The sequence below is a fragment of the Marmota monax genome, unplaced genomic scaffold (genome assembly GCF_021218885.2).
Source record: "Marmota monax isolate L192 unplaced genomic scaffold, Marmota_monax_Labrador192_F-V1.1 WCK01_AAM20220418_F8-fsc00092, whole genome shotgun sequence".
In the NCBI taxonomy this organism is placed as follows: Eukaryota; Metazoa; Chordata; class Mammalia; order Rodentia; family Sciuridae; genus Marmota; species Marmota monax.
Genome location: NW_026692583.1, coordinates 7,057,984 through 7,079,484, shown reverse-complemented (window position 1 = coordinate 7,079,484; position 21,501 = coordinate 7,057,984).

The window sequence follows — 21,501 nt, the reverse complement described above, 5'->3', positions numbered from 1 at the left end:
GAGGGTCATGGGTCCCTGATGCCACCCACATTTGAGGGGCAGCCGAAATTCCCAGGCTCCTGTGGGAGTTGGGGTTTCCTTGGAGCCAAAAGACAAGCAGATCTGGCAGAACTTCTGGTCCAGGAATCCCGAACCCAAGGGGTCCAGGAGACAGGCCCAGGAGGCAGTGTTCCTAGAAGAAACCAAAGCAGCAAGCAGGAGATGTCCCCTAGAGTGAATCAGAGAGGACCCTGTGTCTCTGTACTTGGTGGCGAGCTCTGCCTGGTGAACACTTACTGGCAGAGATAAATCTTTTTCTTCCATTGTCATAGAAGAGGGAGGGATGGAGAGAAGCCCAGCAATGGAAGAGGGTGGGAAGGAGGGGTGGGAAAGGACAGATCCAAAAGAGAAAAGAGGGGGAAAAAACGAATGTGGATTTGTAGAGCCCTCAAAATAGTTTCAACATCCTTTTTGGCCTGACTACTCTGTTGCCAATATCTGGGAAAAGCTCCTGGCTTCATGGATCAAAATGCCAGGCCCACGTTGTTCCTGGAGCAGGGCTTGGCGGGGCTCTGTTCTTTGGGCTGTGGTGTGCGAGGACACGGGCGACCATTTGGAAGTGCTGGTATTTCTCACTCATTTTAAAATAGAGACAGGCCAGCCCGGAGCAGCGACGCACCCCTTGCAGGGTGGGCTCTCGCTGGGCAGAGCAACACCACGAGGTGGGTGACGTTTGTTTCTGCTGCTTGGAGGGAAACCAGTGCAAGCCATTTTCAATTCACCAAGGAGATTCTGCAGGAAAAGGTGTCTTGTTGTAGAGGACACTGGCTCTTGCAAAAGTCCTTGCCTTGCTTGATTTTATCCTGCTCTTTCAGAGCTGAGCAGAAACAAGTATATAAGTAAAATTCTCTTTAATGGAGGTTCCAACCGTATGGTCTCTTGAGAAGAGAGTGTTTTATTTATTTATTTATTTATTTATTGGTACTGGGGAATTGAACTCAGGGGCACTTGACCACTGAGCCACATCTCCAGCCCTATTTTCATTTTATTTAGAGAACAAGGTCTCATTGAGTTGCTTCTTGCCTCACTTTTGCTGAGGCTGGCTTTGAACTCGCGATCCTCCTGCCTCAGCCTCCCAAGCCTCTGGGATGACAGGTGTGTGCCACTGCGCTCATCAGGGCAGGAGCGGGGCTTTTTAATGAAGAACGTCAGGGATGGTGTCCCAGAACTACCCTGGGTTTTTTGAAAAATAACTTAATTTTATCCCCAACAGTAGGAGGTAGGTGTGTTATTTCCCATTTGTGGATATCCAAAGTGAAACGGAGCCTCTGATGGCTGAAATGACCTCTGTGGGGGCTGGAACTGACCTTCAAACCCATGCTGCCCAATTCCCATGTCCCATAATGAACCTTGGATACTTTCCTTTCTTTGATTTTTTTTGGGGGGGAAAGGGAGTGGGGGGTGCTAGGGATGGAACTTAGGGGTTCTCTACTGCTAAGCTTCATCTCTAGCTATTTTTATTTTTTCGATTTTGAGACACAGTCTCACTATGCTGCCCAGGCTGGCCTTGAATTGATAATCCTCCTGCCTCAGCCTCCCGAGTTGTTGGGTTTAAAGGTGTGCATCACCAGGCGCAGCAACCTTTTCCTTGATCTTGCCACGCGGCTCTCATTCCCTAGTAGATTTCTTGACAACTTGATTTGATTGATTTCTTGAGCGAGTACTATGTCCAGGCACAGCCTGAGGCACTGTTGATACAATGGTGACCAAGACCAGCTAGTTCTGTCCTGCGTAGCTGCATGCACTTCTCTTGATCTTCTTGTGTCCCTTCATTCCAACAGCACCCGGGACGTGAATTCGGCAGATTCCTCTTCCACCCTCCTTGGGGATAACAGGTGCCCACTGGACTCTAGTTGGGTGTTGACTCACCTTTCTTCTCCATCAAGAGGTGAACAAGGGGCCATATCCCAGCCTGAGACCAGCACCTGTGTCACCTACAACCGGTGTTTTATTTTTTCCGAGTGCTCCTTCTTCTAGTAACGTCTTTGTCTCCACTTTATCTCCAAATTGTTCCTCCCTGACTCTAAACATGGGGCTCTAGCAGGAGTAGCCGGTCTAAGTAGTCCACCCCTGACCACAGTGATTGGTCCGGTCAGGAGCATGTGACTCAGCCTTGGCCAATTGAATGGTTTCCCTGGGATTTTTCAAGCAGGGGGCGGGGGTGGGGTAAGATGCCAGCTGTGTGTTCAAGGGGAGGCACAATCCCAATCCCAGCTTCCTGGTGGCCGCTGGTGTGGGAGGATTGAATGACTCCAACAGAAGATCGGTTGATGGTGGGAAGAGGAGAGGGACACCTGCAGGGCCCGAGTCCTTGCTTATGGGCCCCTGTAAGGTCACTCTCACCCCTTCCCTTCTGTGGCTCCAGAGGGGTGCTGCTATCCCCCCAGCTCTCTGCTAGTTTTAGTTGACCTTGACTTTCTGTCACTTATACCCAAAGAGTCCCTTAAAGGGAACCATCATGATTGTCATTAAAAACCAGAGTGCCACCACCATTTATATCAACACGTGTGACGTGTCTGGTCTAGAACTAGGTGGGCTGGTGGTGTGGATGGCCACCAGGGGTGGGCAGGGGTGGTGCATGTGGCACTGTGAGGGCTTGGATATCACGGTGGGTAAGCGCCTGGCCCTTTAGAGACGGAGGGCCTTGGGTTCAGATCTCAGCTCTTGTGCTGTACATTATAATATCGGGCAAATTCTATAACCTCTCTGAGCTCCTTCTTCTTAGTACAGACAGAAACAGGAAGAGCACTGGGTGCGAATATGGGTCCAAATTCCCCGATCTGGAGTGACTAGGAAAGTCCCTGCATTATCCTTTTTGCTGGCCATTTATCCCTGTCACCTGTCACTCCACATTAATTCAGCAACAGAGATTCCAAGTGCAGATGATGGTTCCTGACTTACCATGGTTCGACTCCTAGCAGCTCGAGCTATGATTTTTTCCACTTGTTGTGAAAGCCGTTTGTGCTCAGTAGAAACCTTACTTTGATTTTTGAATCGGGGGCTTTCCCTGGGCTAGTCCTAGTGGGTATGATACCCTGTTGAGACCCCAGGAAGAGGAACAGATCAGAGTTCCCAGCCCGCCATGCTATGACCGTGGAACAGGGCCCAGGCTTTACCCAGCCCGGTGCTTCTGCTGTGTTTTGGAGACACACACATTCGATACGTTACACGGGATGTTCAGCACTTTGCTTTAGATCGGGCTTTGTGTGCGATGGTTTTTCCCAACAGTGGGCTGGTGGAAGTGTCCTGAGCACGTTCAGGGCTGGCCAGGCTAAGCCGTGACGTCAACGGGAGGGGTGGAGGAAGTACGTTTTTGACTTAACGTTTAATTTTTTTTTCCAATTATGATGGCTTCACTGGGATGCAGCCACACTGTATTTTCCCCTTGAGAGCCATCGGGACCCGGTGCTGAATGACATCGACGTTGTCCCAGCTCCAGTGTCGATTGGAGCGAGTGGGCAGACCCATAAATAAGCAATTGTAAAACTGACCCAAGACAGGAGGTGGTCAGGGTGCTGGGGTGCCTTTGAGAGGACAGTCTGTCCCAGAGCTGATGGTGGAGGCAGGTTTCCTAGGGACAAGGAAACAGAAGCCAAGACATGAACAATGAGTGGGTAGAGATGGACCAGGAGGCAGGGCCAGAGGGGCTCCTGGGGTACCCAGCAGACGGAGGCTCCTTACAGGAAAATGACGGTACGGTGAGCGGACGGGGTTGGAGAGACCAGGCAGCAGATGCAGCTGGCTCTTGAGTTTCATGTTAAGATGTAAGGACTTGGCCAGGCTCGGAGGTGGCGCACACCTATGATCCCAGCGGCTTAGAGGCTGAGGCGGGAGGATCGCAAGTTCAAAGCCAGCCTCAGCAACTTGGTGAGGCCCTAAGCAACTCAGTGAGACCCTGTCTCTAAATAAAAATATAAAAAGGGCCGAGGATGTGGCTCAGTGGCTAAGCACCCCTGGGTTCAATCCCTGGTATGAGAAAAAGAAGAAAAAAAAAGAAAAAAAAGATTAGGACATTATTTTTAGGGCTCCAGGCACCTTTGAAGAACCAACCTGAGACCATCAAGATGGTGCCTAGCAGTTGGAGCAGAGAAGGCATCAGACTAGAATCCTGGACCACAGACAAGATGTTCTGGTCGATTTCAACCTCCCACTTTGCAGAGAGGAAAATCTAGTTCCCCAGGAAGAAAACGGGTGTCCCCAAGTGCCACGACACTGGTGAGCAGAGGGGCTGGGGTGGAGCCTGGGACCCCAGACCTGGGGCTGACGTAGTTTCAGCCCCTGGAGTCCTCCCACGCCCAGCCCCTACCTGGGCCATCTCCGGCCCCTCGCAGCTCTTCTGAACCGGGATTCAAAAGCCCCGATTCCTCACGTACACCCCGCCACGCTGTCTCAGGAAGCTCGCAATAAATTTTTTTTTTCCAAGGCAGGGCCTTGCTCCATCCCTGCAAAACAATGTATTTATTATTGCTGCGCCTTTTCCATCTTTGAGGAGAAAATTCATACCACATGACTCTCCCCAAAGCCGCACAGTCCCGGTTTACAAATACAGTACGTTAATAGCTTTGTAAACATTTATTCAGGATGACAGCTGAAGGGAACATGTGGCATTAATTAGAAGGCTCAGCACCGCGGCCTATTAAGAGGGAGGTTAAATCTGAATTAGTTGGCTTTGCCGAGACAAGAGGCTCTGGGGAGAGAAACTTCGCTCTAATACGTTCTGACTCTGTTGACGTGGGGTGGGTTTGGGGGGCGCCGGGGTCTCGGTGCTTTGGGGAGCGAGCCTGTGTCTTGGCAGGACGGCTGCTCAGTCCCGGGGCTGCAAAACGGTCAGAGATGGCTTTCCCAAGGGCCCTTTTTCTGGGTGCTGTGGCTGGATGGCGGGGGACTTCAAGCCACAGTGCACCCCAGGATTGCAGATCATCGCAGGGAGCGAGAGCACAGGGTCCGGCACATGGGGCCTTCCCGGGTCTGCTGGGTCCATGGGGAACAGCGCTCTGGGCTGGGAGTTTCCTCTTTCTCTTCTTGGCCATGGCCTCTCTTCTGTGCTGGTCCAGTCCTATGTGTTCCCCCAACACGGCCTGAGCCGCCCAGTCCTCTCTGCCTCTGGTACCCACGAGGCTCCCCGAGAGTCCGTGCAGTGGGGCTATTTAAGCCCCATGTTCATCAAGGACCTTGAGCTTAGAAGTTCAAGGTCATCCCCAAAGGGTTACCTGTCCACACATAGAAATGTCCCAACAGTCTTGGAAGGAGGTGACATTTGTCACGCGACTCTACCCTCGTGTCCCACACTAGGGACTTACACAGGCACAGCGTTTGATTTTTCATCAATCCTTCAGGGACCTTGGGAGTTGCACAAGGGCCTTGCCGCTCGGCTCTTGGGGTGGTAGGTGATGTTGGGAAGTGTGAATTTGTTCCATGGAAACTTGAAAGGACCCCCTGGTTTGTGTCATTCTGTTTATCTGATTATATTATTATTATTTTTTGGTGACGGGGAATTGAACACAGGGGCGCTCTGTCCCTGAACGACGCCTCCAGTCCTGCTTATTCTTTTGAGACAGGTACTTGCTAAGTTGCTGTGGCTGGTCTTGAACTTGTGGATCCCCTACTTCCATTTCCCCAAGTTGCTGGGATCACAGTCCTGAGCACCATTGCCGGCTGGGATCCTGTGGTGACCCTTCTTCATCTGGAGATGTTCCCAGGAGCCTCTCAATCCAGAAGGGACCCAGGTGTCTCTCTCGGTGATCTGAGAACATAGTTGAACCGGTGCACGAAGGAATGAACCCAGGAGCCTTCCCTGGGGCTCAGTTTTATCATCTGTAAAATGGGATAAAGGGCAGGGAAGGCGGCTTGGCCGTTTGAAGCTGTGGGTACCATGAGCTTGAGGCACGGTGCTGAGCTCAGGTTTCTGCTCCCAGCCCCTCTGGTCCCTCTGTGTGCTCCATCTCCTGGCCCAGCCGCACTCCCACCTTCCCCCTGATGAGATCAAAGCCCCACTTGATGTTCCAGGTGGTGGCCTGACCGGGAAGCAGCCAGCCCTCCTCCCTTCTAGCACCATCTCCAAACTGCCACCTTGTCCCCTCTCTTCTCCACCCACTGAGCGGGCCCCCAGAGCTGGAGGACGTCTTCTTGTTGAGTGGTTTCCAACATTGCTTCTCTCCCCGCCAAGCAGACACCATTGCAATGCAGTATCTAAAACAGACCAGCCAGGAGTGGCCCAGGATGAAGTTGGGGTCAGAGGCCTTCCCTTCTGGAACCTTCTAGGGTGTCACACAGCCTTTGGCAAAGGTTTGATTCCAACTCCTCAGGAAATGGATGCAGAACCTGCCTCCGGAGAGCCGCGCCTTCCTGGCGGGGTAGGGCTGGGGCCAGGACTAGAATCCAGCTCTTCGTGTTGATTCAAGTGAGCCAGCGTTTGCAAGGGCCTCCGCGGGGACTCTGCTCGCAGTGATTGCAGGGAGGTAGCACAGAGGCTTAAGAGGGGGTGGCCAGGTGGTATAGACGCCCTGGGTTCCAACCCCTGGGGACTGTGTGGCTCTGGGCAAGTTGCCTTGCCTCTCTGTTCCTCAGTTTCTTACCAACAAATGGGGGCGATAATAGCTGCCTTGTTGGGTTGTTTTAGGGTTAAATAAAACAGGCTAGACTTTGGGTGGGAGCTGGGCACAGAGGAAGGGGGGTAGAGAGACTAGACTGAGGATGTAGCAGTTGGGCTCCCCACAGTCAGCTGTGTGACCAGGGCAGGTGTCTTCACCTCTTGGAGGCCCAGTTGTTTCCTTTGGGATCAAAGGAGAATCTGCTTGTCAGTGTTCTCAAAAGGACTAGGAGAAATAAGACACCCAAAGTCCTTGGCTCCGTGCATGGCATTGAGTGTGGTCCCTCCATAACAGTGACTGTTCTCAGTGCTGAGTTTTTAGCATTTCTCCTTCTCCTCTTCTCCAATGGAGAAGCTCTTTGGGTTGGGTCAAGGCTTCGGCACTTTAAAGCCTCACCTCTCTGAGACCGCTTCTCCCATCTGTAGAATGGGTTGACAGCTGGGACTTCTTCGTGGCCTCGAGAGGACCACGTGGAAGATATACCAGAGGTCTTAGAATAGTGCGCAGCGCGTAATCAGCTTTTAGAAAGCGCCCGTTACTGCGCTGTGGTTATTAGTGTTTATGGTTGTAGAAACACCTTTATTCACCACGAAACCACTTTTAAGTCTTTAGCTCTGAATCTGTACCCTTTGGCAAAAGAGGAAACCAAGTTTCAAGTTGCCTGTCCTGGATCCCAAGGTCTATAGAGCCTGAGACAGGACTTGGGCCCTGTGGTCTGTCCCACGGAGCCTGGTTCCTTTGTCCTCTGTCCCCAGCAGGGCCATTTGAAGCATATAGAAAACTCTGGGTCAGGACCCGTGTCCCCGGTGTGGCCTGTTGCCGAGGAAGGAGGCAGAGCAGGGCCGGGACCAGGGCCCACACGACTACCTCCAGCTAGTCCCTGCTGTCTGCAGAGCTGCTCCTGGCCTGGAGAGCAGCCCCACAGGGTACGGATGTGGCCATGGAGCTTGGACCAGAACCAACGAGTACGTCTTGGTTATGGGGGGTGACGTCACAGGTGACCGAGGAGGCTGTGCGAATGTCCCTTCCAGGTACCTCTGAACACCTCTTTCCCTAATGGCCTGGCATCACCGTGGCATGCTGGGGGACTGGGCTGGCATCAGGGGGTTGGGATGACGCTCGTGGGGGGTGAGGCATCTGCCATTGAAATGCCCAGTGACCTTGAAGTTGGTCAGACTCCTGGACTGACCTCCAGCTTGCGAGTCTCCTGCCTCATTATCATTTCAGGTCTCACTTTCCCACTTGACAGAACGGTCAGTGATCTCTGAGTGAATTTTCTGGAAGAGTCTCATTACTTCTCTTAATAGCTTCCACGTATGGAGGACCTGACACCATGTCAGACACTGTCCCAAGTTCACGGTGCCTCTTAGGAGGACCAGAAAGTTCAAAGGGGAGTCATCTTATATGACCCAACTGGGTCAGGTGGTCAGACTACTGGGCAACCCAGGAGAGAGCTGAGGCCACCCAAAGCATTCGTTACATCTCCAACGACAAGTGGGCATTACCTGGCCACTCCGAGGAGATGGGACTCAAGACTTTTGAGATTGTGTCTGTTGAGTGGAATTTTCTAGATAGATCGCACTCCATGAGTTCTGTGTGAAAGGGAGGCACCCCTTAACAGTTCTGTAGAGAGGACAGGTGTAAGCCAGGACCACTGTGGGAAGTGAGGGCAGCTGTTCAATCTACCCATCATGCATCATTTAGAATTTTTAATTCATGAAAGAAGAGTCTACAAGGTTACCCAAATTCCCCCCCACCCCATATCTATATGTTTAAGTTAAATTAAATTTATTTTATTTTTTATTTTGAGACAGGGGTCTCGCTAAACTGCGCAGGGCCTTGCTGAGGTTGGCCTCCAGCTTGCGCTCCTCCTGCCTCAGCCTCCTGAATTGCTGGGATTACAGGCCTGTGCCACCCTTCCTGGCTCCCCCCAATATTTCAAACTTATCTCACCCCCACCTTATTCAAAAGTAAAATTTTAAAAAGCAATTTACATTGTTTCCAAGATATTCAACTTAGTTTTCATGGAAATGATAATTCTCATGTTTGCACTAATAGAATATTTTACATGCTAAATACTTAAATGACATGGTGACTGTTCTGGGCACAAGGGGTCCATGGGTTTGGGAACCAACATGAGTTCCATGCAGCTCAGCTGTCTGAGGTTCCACTGAGAAGATTCCCAGCACTCGTGTCTGGGGTGCTGTTGGGATGTTCTGTGGAGGCAGAGCAGGCGAGTGGGTGGGGAGGAGACTGGTTAAGGGAGTGTCCACGGTGACATGACGGGCACAAGTCTCCTAGAAATGTCATTCAAGCTCAGATTCGGCTTCAGCAGATTTGGGATCAAGCTTGAGCTTCCGGATGATGCCGATGTCCTTGGAGTCGAGATCTGCAGGATCCCATAGAAAGAGTGTGCCCGAGACACAGTGTCAAATTTTCCATTTTCCACATTTTAAAAAGAAAAAAAAAAGGTGAGACAGTTGACATTTATTTTAGTGTCTTTTGTTTTGCCCCATGGAATCAAGTACATGGAATCAATGTAAAACATAAAATCAACATAAAAATATAAAAGTTGCAAAGATGACATATTCATATTTTTTAAAAATAGATTAAGGCCTGGAGACATGGTGTGTGTGTCTCATTTGCAGTTTGTCTCAGGGGACCAACCACATTTGGAACGCTCGGTGGCTGGGTATGGCAGCGGCCGTGTAGGACCGTGTGTCCTGTACTGGACCTCAGGCTGTGGCCTAGGACCACCTACCTGGCAAGTCTGGCTTTGCTGTGAAATTCAGGCCAGCTACTTCATTTCCCTAAGCCTCAGTTTTCTTATCGGTAGAACAAGAATAAAATGGAGGCCACGGATCCTGGCTGGTACGAGCCTCCCGTAGCCACGGGGTTCCTCCAGTCGGAGACTCGGCATGTGGCTGAGGTCTTCAGAAAGCTGGTGACTCTGTCAGAGACCGTCACCTCATCTTTGGGTCTGGGTAAAGAGGGGGGGCTGGCCTGGGTTCTTGTCTGTCCATTTGTGCCTTCACCAGGGGTAGCAGGAGGGACGTTTTGCTCGTGTCTGGGAGCATGCAGTTTCCCGTCCCTGGGCTGTGGCATGGAGGGCAGGGCCAGGGCCAGGGCGGGAAGGCAAGGGCTGGCCTCTTGAGCGCCCACAGTGTCCTGCAGGTGCAGGAATAAGGCCCCACTCCTGTTCCGGGAGGGCTGCTGGCCTTTCAGGTGTAGATAATAAACATTAGGTAACTGCGTGGGCGGAGGAGCCAATTAAAGGGGACAAAGCCCACAGAGGCCCAGGAAAATCACTGAGACTAATGGGCCACGGGTCTGAAAGGCTTTATAAACCTGCCTTTACAAAGTGGGCTGCCTTTTCTTCTCTAAAGCAGGGAGGAGGAGCTTGCTTTCATTTAGCGCCAGTGTTCAGGCATCTCCACGGGTCCTGAGACGGGGTCCCCCTCCACTTGGGCTCCCCGGGGGGAAGCAGAGGTGCTTCTTGAGCTTAGCCTGCCTCCCACACTCCAGGTGGCTGGAGGCTGGGGGCTCAGGGAGCCTCCTCCTGAGCAGAAAGGGGCCAGGTCGCACCCACTCATCCTCCTGTCTGCCAGGTGTGTGGCGGAGATGGGCCAAAGATTTAAAAAAAAAACAACCCTTTTAAAATGTAAAGGAAGAAGTCTGGCTCTGGACACCTCTTTGGGGTGGGGTGAAGAGGCAGGAGAGAGGTTTCCTTCCATTTTTTTTGTTCCTTCTGCCCATCTTTAGCTTTCCTCGTCCACCCCGGTCACGTCTAGGTTTCCATGGGTCGGCGAGGCTCCTTCGGGTCCCTGGTGCTAGAGAGGAAGGCTCGTGGTGCGGAGGACGCGGGAAGCCCAGGCTGACAGGAGAGGAGGTACCAGAAGCCCCCACTCCAGATCCTGTCCTGCTGCTGCTGACCTCCTGGGGTGACGGGGAGGGGGGGCAAGGTTCTCGATCCATCCCGGGCCTCGGTTTTCTTGTCCTTAAACTAGGAGCCATTATTTCTCCTCCGTGGCAAGATTTGAAAGGAGCATCGGCAAACCAAATCCATGTCTCTGTACGTACAGGCCGAATGTCCCCAGTCTGAGAAACTGAAAGGCTCCCAAATCCGAAAAAAGTTGGATCTCCAAAGTGAGGCCACGAACGGAAAATTCCAGGCCACGATGGGGCCTTTCTTTATGCATAAACTATGAAAAATAATGTGTAAAAGTTACCTGCAAGCCATCTGACGTAAAGCAGAGACAAACTTTGTGCTTAGACTTGGGTCCTGTCCCCAAGGTATCTCATTATGTAGAAGCGAATATCCCAGCAATCCTGAAATCCACAACACTTCTGTTTCCAGGCATTTCAGATAAGAGAGGCTCCACCTGGATCCCCAAACCCCCGTGGATTTGCAAGCAGAACCCACCTCGCCTCTAGTTATGTATTCCTCTGTAATCCGGGGAGCCAAGGGACAGAAGTAATGATTTTTAAGAAGAGGCCTCGGTTCAAAGATGGTGGAGATGCATGAAGTGCGGCTAAGAGTCAGAGCTCAGGCGGGGTTCACGGCCAAGTTCGTGGCCAAGTTCGTGGCCGGGTTCATGGCCGGGTTCATGGAGGGGTTCATAGCTGGGTTCTGAAGTTGGCCTCTCATTTCTGTTGCTTAAAAAAAAAAAAAAAACAGAAATCATTATCGGAGCTGCCAAACCAATATTAAAACCAGTGGCTTAGAAAGGCCTGGCAGGCGGCTCCGGGAATCTTTTGGCACCTCTTAATTTTGCAGAGAGAAGGGAGCATCTCACGTGGGGCAGGGTTTTGAGGAACACCAAAGCCAGGAATGGACGAGATTCTCCCCTCAGCTGGTTGCGTTTCCTGCCATCCAAGAGGGTTCACTTTAGAAATGTCCCCAGAAGCCGGTAGGGCAGGGAGAGCCACGTCCCAGCCTCCCAGCGGATGGAGTGAGATGAGAGGATCTGTTAGAACCCAGAGTCGCTCAGCCCAGGGATCCTGGTGACTCAGGTTTTTCTGTTCTGTGTTCTCTCAGGAGGTATTTCACTCCTGTCCGGGACAGAGACCCAGAGCTCTTGGGCATCGCCGATGGAGGGCCGGGCGGTAGATCTCTTTGGAGGGTTAGAGCCTTGCCAATGAGCCAGCCACCGCCCCCCCCCCCCCACCCCGATGTTCCACTCTGAGATGCTTATCCTAATGAGGTAACCGGAGGAGTCCACCCAGGGGAGAGGACAGAGGTGGCCACTTTGTCATTGTCCATGGCAGAGAGAACTGGGGATGGCCTTAGGTCGGTCAGCTTTTCATTGCTGTGACCAACATAAATTTAGAGGGGGAAAAGCTCATTTCGGCTCCTGTTTCAGAGGTTCAGTCCGTGGCTGGCCCATTCCATGGCTCTGGGCCCGAGTGGGGCAGAACATCACTGCGGAAGGGCCCAGCCCAGGAAAGCTCATGGCAGCCCGGAAGCAGAGAGGGAGGGAAGAGGCACCCTGCCAGGACGTGACCCGGTGACCCACCACCTCCAGCCACACCCCACCTGCCTAGAGTCACCATCCAGGCCTTCCATTCAAACCAGGGTGGACAGCTCTCACGATCCATCAGCTCACCTCCAAACATTCCTGCCTTCACCAGGAGCTCTGGGGGGGACACTGCATACCCAAACCGCAACAGACCTAGAGGATAAGGGTAGAAGACTGTCCAGAGAGAAAGCCCCCATCCATCACTGAGGAGTTAGGCAGCCCCTCCCTCCCTCCCAGCCCCCCTTCTGCATGTATTTATTGAGAGCCCACAACGTCCCGGACGCCGGACACCGTGTATCTAAGTGCACTGACATAGATGTTTATGACGTCTGAAGTAGTAAATACACAATAAAATAAAATAAAATGGGTTTAAAAGCCAGTTTCATGGATGTATTATAGGATCCTTCTCTTGTAAATGTTTATTTATTTATGTCCCTGGGTAGGAAGTGCAATGTTTGAAAGGACGTGTGCCAAATGCCCTCGTGAGCCTCCTCCTGTTGTCGGGGTGAGGATGAGCAGGGCCCCTTCGCTCTTCTACTTTATCTGCGGTGTCTGAGTTGCCTGTGGGGAGACTGTGTTTCTCGTATTCTTTAAGGTCAGGAAGGTCAAGGAAACCCCACATGAGCCTGTCCTTCTCTGCTTCCTTGTCCGGTCACTCTTGACCTGGCCTGTTCCCCTTAGTCGCCGCTCAGCTTCTCTGACTCTCAGAGATACCTCAGGGCCTTTGCACGTGCAATCTATTTTGCCTGGAACACTCTTCCCCCAGGTCTTTGCTGGCTGCTGGACATTCTGGTGTCAACTTAAACATCCCCTCCAAGGAGACCACCGTGCCCACCGAATTAAATTGTCAATCCCCCTCCCCCCCGCCCCCCAATGGTCTTTACAGTTTACGGAGCGCTGACATCCTCTCCACTTCCTCTAACTTGTTCAGTTTTAACCTCTCTACTTGCACACGTGCACAGGGACCATGTGTTCTTGGCTTCTGGAGCAGAACCTGGCGTGTAATGAGAAATCAATAAATATTTGTTGGATGAACAAATTCTGGGAAGTAAATATGAAAAGCGGAGGATTCTTTTTCTTTTAAGACAAAACTTTTTCTTGCTTGACACAGATACATAGGGAGCTGGTGGCCTCTGTAAGAAGATTCTCTCCATTTTGCTGATGTATTGTTTCCAACCATACAAGTGACTCTGGATGGGCCATATCATTGGGTAGGCAATGCCTGAGGTCATGGTGTATACAAAACTGGCACAAAGGACCTAAATCCTCATTCCTAGATTGTGTTCGGGTGCATAGTGAGGACCGTAGGAGTCATAGCAGCTTGATATCGAGTTCTTGCTCTGTGGACAGTTTGCTGTGTGGCATCCATCAAGTCACTTAACCTCTCTGGAAAGCAGTTTTCTAAGGTTTTGGTGAAGGGGAGATCCTATTCATTTCCAAATTTACAAGGATGGTCTATGATCATCAAACTGATTCTATCTCGTTCCCTGTTGGGTATTGTGACTCCCGTTTTCAATTTCCTAGACCAGTCCAGGAGAGTGGGGAAAGAAAGCCATCCCGGTATGCCAAAGACCTTGCTATTTCACGATATTTTGAGATATTGTTATCCCCACCTTACAGACGAGGAAAACAAGGTAATGATTCACTTTGGGGCTCCCAGTAAGTTAGGCCAGAGAAAAACTGACATCTGTATCTGTTACTATCAGCAGCAGGACAGGTCACTTCCAAGACACAAGGGCAAAAAATTCTGAATGGACACTTAACCTCCTTGTCAATCATTGTTCAGATCCCGAGACCCAAAGGTCCCAGGGGCCAGTTCCCTCCATATCTATCAGAAATATTTTTCTAGAGGAAAACAAAGATGAAGATGTATGGGAAAACAATTGTAAAGACTCAGGTCACCTGCAGCCACATCCTGTCAAAAATGCTTCCAAGAGGGCCCGGTATGGTGGCGCACGCCTATAATCCCAGTGGCTCGGGAGGCTGAGGCAGGAGGATCGCGAGTTCAAAGCCAGCCTCAGCAATGGCGAGGCCCTAAACAACTCAGTGAAACTCTCTCTCTAAATAAAATACAAAATAGGCTGGGGATGGGGCTCAGTAGTTGAGTGCCCCTGAGTTCAATCCCCAGCACCAAAAAAAAAAAAGAAAGAAAAGAAAAAAAATGCTTTCAAGAGCAAGCAAGTTTGGTGACTCACTCTGGGGGTGGGGGTGTCCAGCAGAGTCTTTAAAACCGGAATGACAGGGCCCGGGGGGCCAGCTCTAGGGAGATTCCAGCCACTGCGTTGAGCTGGTGTCCAGGGCCGAGCGTTCTTTGTTCTTGGCAGGTGGAGGGCAGCTTTTATTTATTTTGATGAAGGAGGAAAGGCACGTAACATAACGTGAGCCATTTCAAAGCCAACAGTTCCGTACGGCTGAGCCTGCTCCAGGGCCCCGCCAACACCATCTGCACGGGAGAGACGTTCTCGTCACTCCAGGGGGAGACCAGATGCCCCTCCCCTCCCTGTTCCTGGCGATCAGAAATCCGCCGTGTCTCCGTGGATGTGCCGATGGCCGCTATTACAGGAAACTGTACAACGTGTAAACCATGTGTGTCCATTTTTTTTTTTTTGACTTGGTATGATGTTTCTTGAGGTTCACCCGCGTTGCAGCATGCATGATGAATCCAGCATCCAGGTTCAAGTACTTGCTGGAGAATCCATTTCCAGTTCTTCTGGGTGTGTGCCTTGGAGTGGACTTGCTGCCTGATTCAGTAGCTGCACATTTAACTTCTGGGGGGCGGGGCACAGCCAACCGTTTGTTTTGTTTTGTTCTTCTGTGTTGACTGATCCACTGTCCTTCCGGCCGGTGATGTATTTCCAGGTTTTCCATGTCCTTGCCAACTCCTGTTCTTCATTTTCCTGGCTGTGCCTGTCTTGGTGGGTATGAAGTGGCCCCTTCTTCCCCGGGGAATAAGAGGCTGAGCATCTTTCCCTGCTGATTGTCCACACGTCCGTCTTCTTGGGAGACCGTGCCGTGTGTCCTGCTCCTGTTGTTAAAGGGGTTGTTTGTCTTTTGGGCTGTTCCTGGCTCCAGGCTGCTCAGCCCAGCAGCTGTTTGGCTGTGAGTTTCGTGCTGAAGAAGCCACATGCAAAGAACCGTCCAGACCATTTCTGGACAAAACAAGAGTCAGGAGATGAAAGGGTGGCAGTATGCTCAAGTGAGCCTAGGGAACGTCTGTCTTTCTTTTTCTTTTGGTACTAGGGATTGAACCCAGAGCCACATCCCTAGCCCTTTTTATTTTATTTTATTTTTTAAATTTTGAGACAGGGTCTCACCAAGTTGCTGAGGACCTCGCTTAGTGGCTGAGGCTGGCCTCGAACTTGCAATCCTCCTGCCTCAGCCTCCTGAGTCCCTGGGATTACAGGCGGGCACTAGCGTGCCTCTGGTGTCGTCGGGTTACAGTCCCAGGGGAGTTCCGAAGCCATCCCTCTCTCAGCACACTAGAAGGACATGTGTGGCCCTTGTTTGGAAAGACTGATGTTCGAGGACACACGCAGTCCTTCTTGTGTGGAGGAGAGCATCCCGCACCCTTCACCCCTTCAATCACTTATAACACTCCCTGTCTCTCATATGGAAGCAATACACGGGGGTCTCCATGTGCTGTCATTACCCGCTGTGATAAAACCATGTGCCAAGACGTTCACAACACGCCGGGCGTCATCTACCTGGCTCGTTGACTGACATACAGCCTGCTTCATTTTTCATTTATTTTTAATTTTTTTTTTTAAATTTTAGACTTGGCTTCATCTGTTTTTACGGGGACACAGCACAAGTCCGAGAGGCGGTGAGTGGAAACAGAAGCAGGATTCCAAATTCCTCTCCTTCTTCCATCTTCTCTGTCACCCCAGGAGCCAATCACACCAGGAAGCCAAGAGCTTTGGCACCAGGGATGCCCCTTGACGCCTCCCACTCATTCTGTCTTGGCATCGGAGAGCTCCTGGGCATCCTGGAGAAGGGTCCTTCCTCGCTGACCTCCGGCCACCCACGTGGGGTTGGAGGGAGGCCCCCAGTTCCGACCTTCCCGGGAGGACAATTCCTGGACTTCAGAGTCTGATCATCTCCGTTGAGACCCGTGAGTCCTTGGGGGGCCCAGCGGGGTGGAGTGAGAAGACCTTTGGAGAGGGAGCCGGACGGCTGGACGTGAAGGTCACGGATCCGTGACTCAGTCTCTGGATCGTTCCTGGGCTCGGTTCCTGGGACTTTAAAGTGGCGATCCCAGGGGTCCCCTCCCCACAGGGTTCCTGGATCCTGCTGACCGCCCATGTTGACACAGTGCTCAGGAAGCACAGGCCGTGGGAGGAGAGTTCTCCCAGGGCTCAGGGGCATGGCTTCACACGGCCAGGGTCCCGGAGCTGGTCCTGGTGGGGGACCAGCTCATTTGTACCCTGCTCCTTTGCTATCCGTGTCATCTGTCTTCCCCGTCTCCCACGACCCAGCGGCCACCATTCATGTCTCTTCAGCAAGCGGGGCACAGGTCCCAGCACATAGTCAGCCGCTTTTATCCTTTCTTGCTCCGAAGGAACCCTCGGCGGGGCCTCTCCCGGAGACCACGGTTCAGGAGGGCGAGGGTGGGATTCCGCCAGGGGTCGGCGGCGTTGCCAGTGGCTTTCAAAGGCTTCGGGGGTCCGCAGAGCCCCTGAGGAATGCGCCTGCGAGCAGCGTCCCCTCCGTTTCTAAATCCAACGGCAGATTAGGCAAAATGGAATCCGTATGTTTCTGATTCATTTACACTTCACTCATCAAAATGTTCCTTTTTATGAGCTATTTGATGTCCAGAAAGCCTTTTGAGTAGATTTTATAAACCTTTTAAAGACTTTTCTCTTAGGAAACAGGCGGTTGCATTTTGCCAAGAATAAACAAAGTTGAACCTCAAAAGTGCGGCGCTGGCCAGGGATCCCGGTGCCAGAGGGCAAGTTTTCCAAGCCACCCGCTCCCACTCCTGACGCCTTCTTCCATTTCTTCTCCTCCCCCTCCCCTGCCTGGCCTCTCCGCTCCCTTCCGGGTCTCCTCCAAGAACTTTTTACCCCGTTGACCAGCCTTTGTCCCTCCCCCCCACAGACCCCGGGGGCGTCCCCTTGAGCAGCAGCAGCCCACGCTGTGCGTCTCTTGCTGCCCCTTTGCCCATCGACAGCGGAGACCACAGGAGAGCTGCGGCTCGTTCCTCTGAAATCAGCCCAGACAGAGGCAACCTTGACCTTGCAGGTTGCCAAGAATGTATCCCGGTGATCACGGACCCCGGGCAGGAGGAGAGCGTCTCTGATTCTTAGGGAAACTGACTCAAGGGGACTGAGGCCCGGAGGGACCAAAGGATCCCCTAAGATCATCTCACCGATTGAACCAATTTTGTTTCATTTTTGCTTTGGCACCTCGGAAGACTGACTCTGAATACTCTCTCCAGAGACTCTCAAGGGACTCGCTTTGGCCAAGAGGTCAGGCCCCAAGAAAAACTTTGAAATCAAAGTGAGGTTGAATGTATCCTTAACGTCTCACGACGACTTTGAGGATTGGCTGCGATATTTCCATTCTGTGGAACAGCAGAACTCGGGTTCAGGACGGTGGCGTCTGATTTCCGCGGGGCTGCACAGCTCGTGCTTGAAACAAGGCATTAAGAAATAATATCGGACAGGTGCCGTGGTGCACGCCTGTCATTCCATCCAGCAGCTCGGGAGGCTGAGTCAGGAGGATTGCGAGTTCGAGGCCAGCCTCAGCAACTTAGTGAGGCCCTGAGCAACTTAGCCAGACCCTGTCTCAAAACAAAACAAAACACTCAAAAACAACCAGGGCTGGAGATGTGTCTCAGTGGTAAAAAAAAAAAAAAAAAAAAAAGGAAGAAATAATAGTGTCCCAGCATGTTCTGTGTTTCAAAAAGGTGGCATGTGGTGTGAACCAGCGAGCGGATCATTTGCGGTGGTTCTGAGTCTCTTGGTGAGAGCGATTTCCCCCTCATGCCTCTCTCTCACTTCCCAGGGGTACACACAAGGCCTCCCTTCAACTCTTCCTCTTCCCCCACCTTGTGACACGGGGAGAGCAGGCGTCGCAGAACCTGCCACCCACAATGTGCAGCTGGGATTCAGAGCTTTCTCCTGCCTTAGCTGCTCTTCCTTTTCCTGGACACCTTTTATTTAAGGATGTGATGCTGGATTTATATCTTGCTACCTATCTATGGATATATACAGCTTTTATAACCCTGATAAGACCATCTCCCTGTGAGGTTATGTAAACAGAGGTGACTGAGCAAAGCTATCATGAGGCAATGAGCACCCAGATGGGAATATTGCAAGTATTTTTCTTTTTTTAAGATCGGGTCTTGCTGAGTGGCCCAGGCTGGCCTCAATCTCCAGAGCTCAAGCGATCCTCCTGCCTCAGCCTCCTCAGTCTCTGGGGCATAGCCAGTCTCTGGTGGTGGGTTTGGACCCAGGGCCTCGTGCATGCTAACCGAGCACCTGCTCCACCTCTGAGCTATGATTGTGGCAATAATTTTGAAGGTAGCACTCAAGGCTTCCTACTTAGGGACACACACGTCATGTCCCCCTTAGCGACCGGCTGCAGGGTCGAGCCAAGAATATAAGTGGTCCCATCAGCTCATCTTCCCTGGGGGGGCTTTTTCCTGGGTATCTTTAAAGTGCTCCTACCAGGCTGTACCCGAAGACTGCCACGACCCGTCAGTCCATATCTGCCCGCCAAGTGGGCGAGGAGAAGAATGGAGGGATGGGACTTGGGAGATTGCCTTCCCTAATTCCCAGCTTGTCTCCCCAGGGGCCAGGCCAGGCTGGACTCGTTCCCAGGCTGATGTTTGACCTCATCAAAATAAGAAGGATGCTTCCCTCCCCTCCCCCACTCCCAGGGGACACTGGACAATATCTGGAGTCCTCACAGTCTGTCACCACGTGTTGGGGTGGGGCGATGGTTACTGGCGTCTGGTGGACACAGGTCGCAGAAGCTGCTGAGCACCCTACAGTGCACGGGATGCCCCCACGACAAGGATGACCTGGCCCCGAACGTCTGTAGAGTCCCGTCTGAGAATATCCAACGTGGTCATCAGCTCTGGAAGGTGGAGAGGGTCTGAGAGCATCCTGGAGAGCTGAGTTTTGCTGAGCGCTTACAATTATTTTTCTCTCCCTTCCTGGCTGGCTCTCATTTTAGCAAGCCTCCCCACATTTCAGGTTTGCTGATGAATGCCTAGCCCTGCAAGTCTATATTGGTAAAAGAAAAGCTATTGATCGACAGGAGCTGTTATTTGTTGACGTGACAGTCTTCGATCATTTTCGTAATGGTGCAGAAGCCTGCTGGGTTCCTGCAGCCACACTGGTTACCTTACATTGCCTGGCAGAAGCTCCATTAGTTTCCGTCAGCGTTAGATTGCGTGTTGGTTTGGAGGCGCAGGGTCGGTGATGAAATAGTCCTAGGAAGGTCCAAAGTTATTCCGCCAGTGGGTGCTTCAGAGTCTTCATCGGCTGCAAAATGGTGCTAACTATCCAAGAACTAACCACAGTCCATTTGCTCCGCCTCTACGTCTGTCTTGCACCAGACTCTGTGTTCCAAGGGCAGCAGCTCTGCCCTGTTCCACTGTCCCCTTAGCTCCCAGCATATTTCCACCATCTAAGATCCCATGCCCAAAGGAAGCTACGGTATTTCTCTTTTATAGATAATGACACTCATGTCCAAGGAGGGTCAAGATCATTCAGCTGGACCCACAAAGGAAGCTGGAAGATGGCTGCCTTTTTCCATTCCATCCTTGCTCCAGTTGCTGTGAACTGGAACATTCACCCATGAACAGTGAAAACCTCCTCTCTTGAGAAGAAAGACAGGCAAGCAAAAGCCTGATGTCAGGAGCACTGACTTTGAGGGACCTGGTTCAGGGTCACACTGAGTGTCCTTGGGTTCTCTAAGAACCTCAGTGTCTTCTTCCCCACCGATGGGGTCCATCACAAGACATGCCTCCTCAACTTGTCGTGAAGGTGGATTAAACAAATACATGCAAGGCCCAGGCACGGGTTGGGGGTCAGAACTCTGGAAAACTCGGGCTATTAGTCATGTGTGCCTGTGTGTGGTATTTCTCTCTACAGAAAAAGAACAACACTTTGCCTTTCTGAGCACTAATAGGAAACTTGCCATTGAGTGGTAGAAGACAGAGCCAGCTCCCCTCCCCTCCACCACTGTGAAAAATTAGCTCTTTTACTGAAGAGCATACAGACCCTTGAGGAAAAAGCAAGACATAAAACACGCGCAGAGAGCAGACGCTGGGAAAATGCCATCTTTTTATTGGCACTACTTGAGGGAAATAGATGGACTGTATAATGCCATCATAAATACGGTTATCCTTAATGTCACAGTGACAATGCCAGCCAAGCGCCCGTCTCTTCCATTCCCTCCTTTTGAAACGCTTCATAACCCAGAACAACAACAACAACAAAAAATCCACAGGAAAATGCGAATAATATTTTCATTCATTAAGGGTTTAGAGTGATCTATTAGCTCTGTTATCCTGCAGGCTTTGGTTTGGGGGGTCTTTGTTTTTTGGAAAGAATATGAATTTCTTTCTTTCTTTTTCTTTTTCTTTTGGTTTGAGGGGCAGAGCTTTTTCAAGAAAGAATGAGGCGCTTGAGTTTCTGTTTTAACAAAACCATCCAGGCACCCCCTCCTCACCCCTGTGGGTGTGAGAACCCACTGTCCCCACCCAGGAAGCCGGTGGGGAGGAAGTCATAACTAAGTGGGGCAGAGAGTTATCAAAGTTGCTTTGAAAAGAAAATGGTTGCTGTGCAGTTTGCCCTTTCACTGCCTGAGTTTGAACACACACCACACACACACACACACACACACACAATTAGACACGCATGCATATTTTTTCAGACATCTGGTCAACCCAACATCTTAGGGACAGAGATGAAGTTTGGGTTCATCAGAACATCTGGTCAACCCAACACACACACACACACACACACACACACACACACACATGCTCCACCCCATATCCCACTACAATCACCAAATAACACAGTAAGGGGTATCTGGGCTCCGGGTAGAGACAGCATGTTGAACGGGCAATGATTTCTAAGTTAGCTGTAGGGATTGCACTCCCAAATCCTGGAATAAAATCGTATGATTTGTCTCCCCTTTTTCGAAATTTAATATGCATTTGCCACCCCCCCTCCCACCCCCGCCACAGAATCTGTTTTGCATTTTGTTCTAAAATGGAGCAGATTGTAATTTTTTTCTTTTTTCTAATTTCAAGATTTTTCTTATCCCGGGACAGGAGCCCTAACAAATTAACTTAGTCTTCAGGGGGAATTGGTTTTTCTTGAACTTTTCAGTTC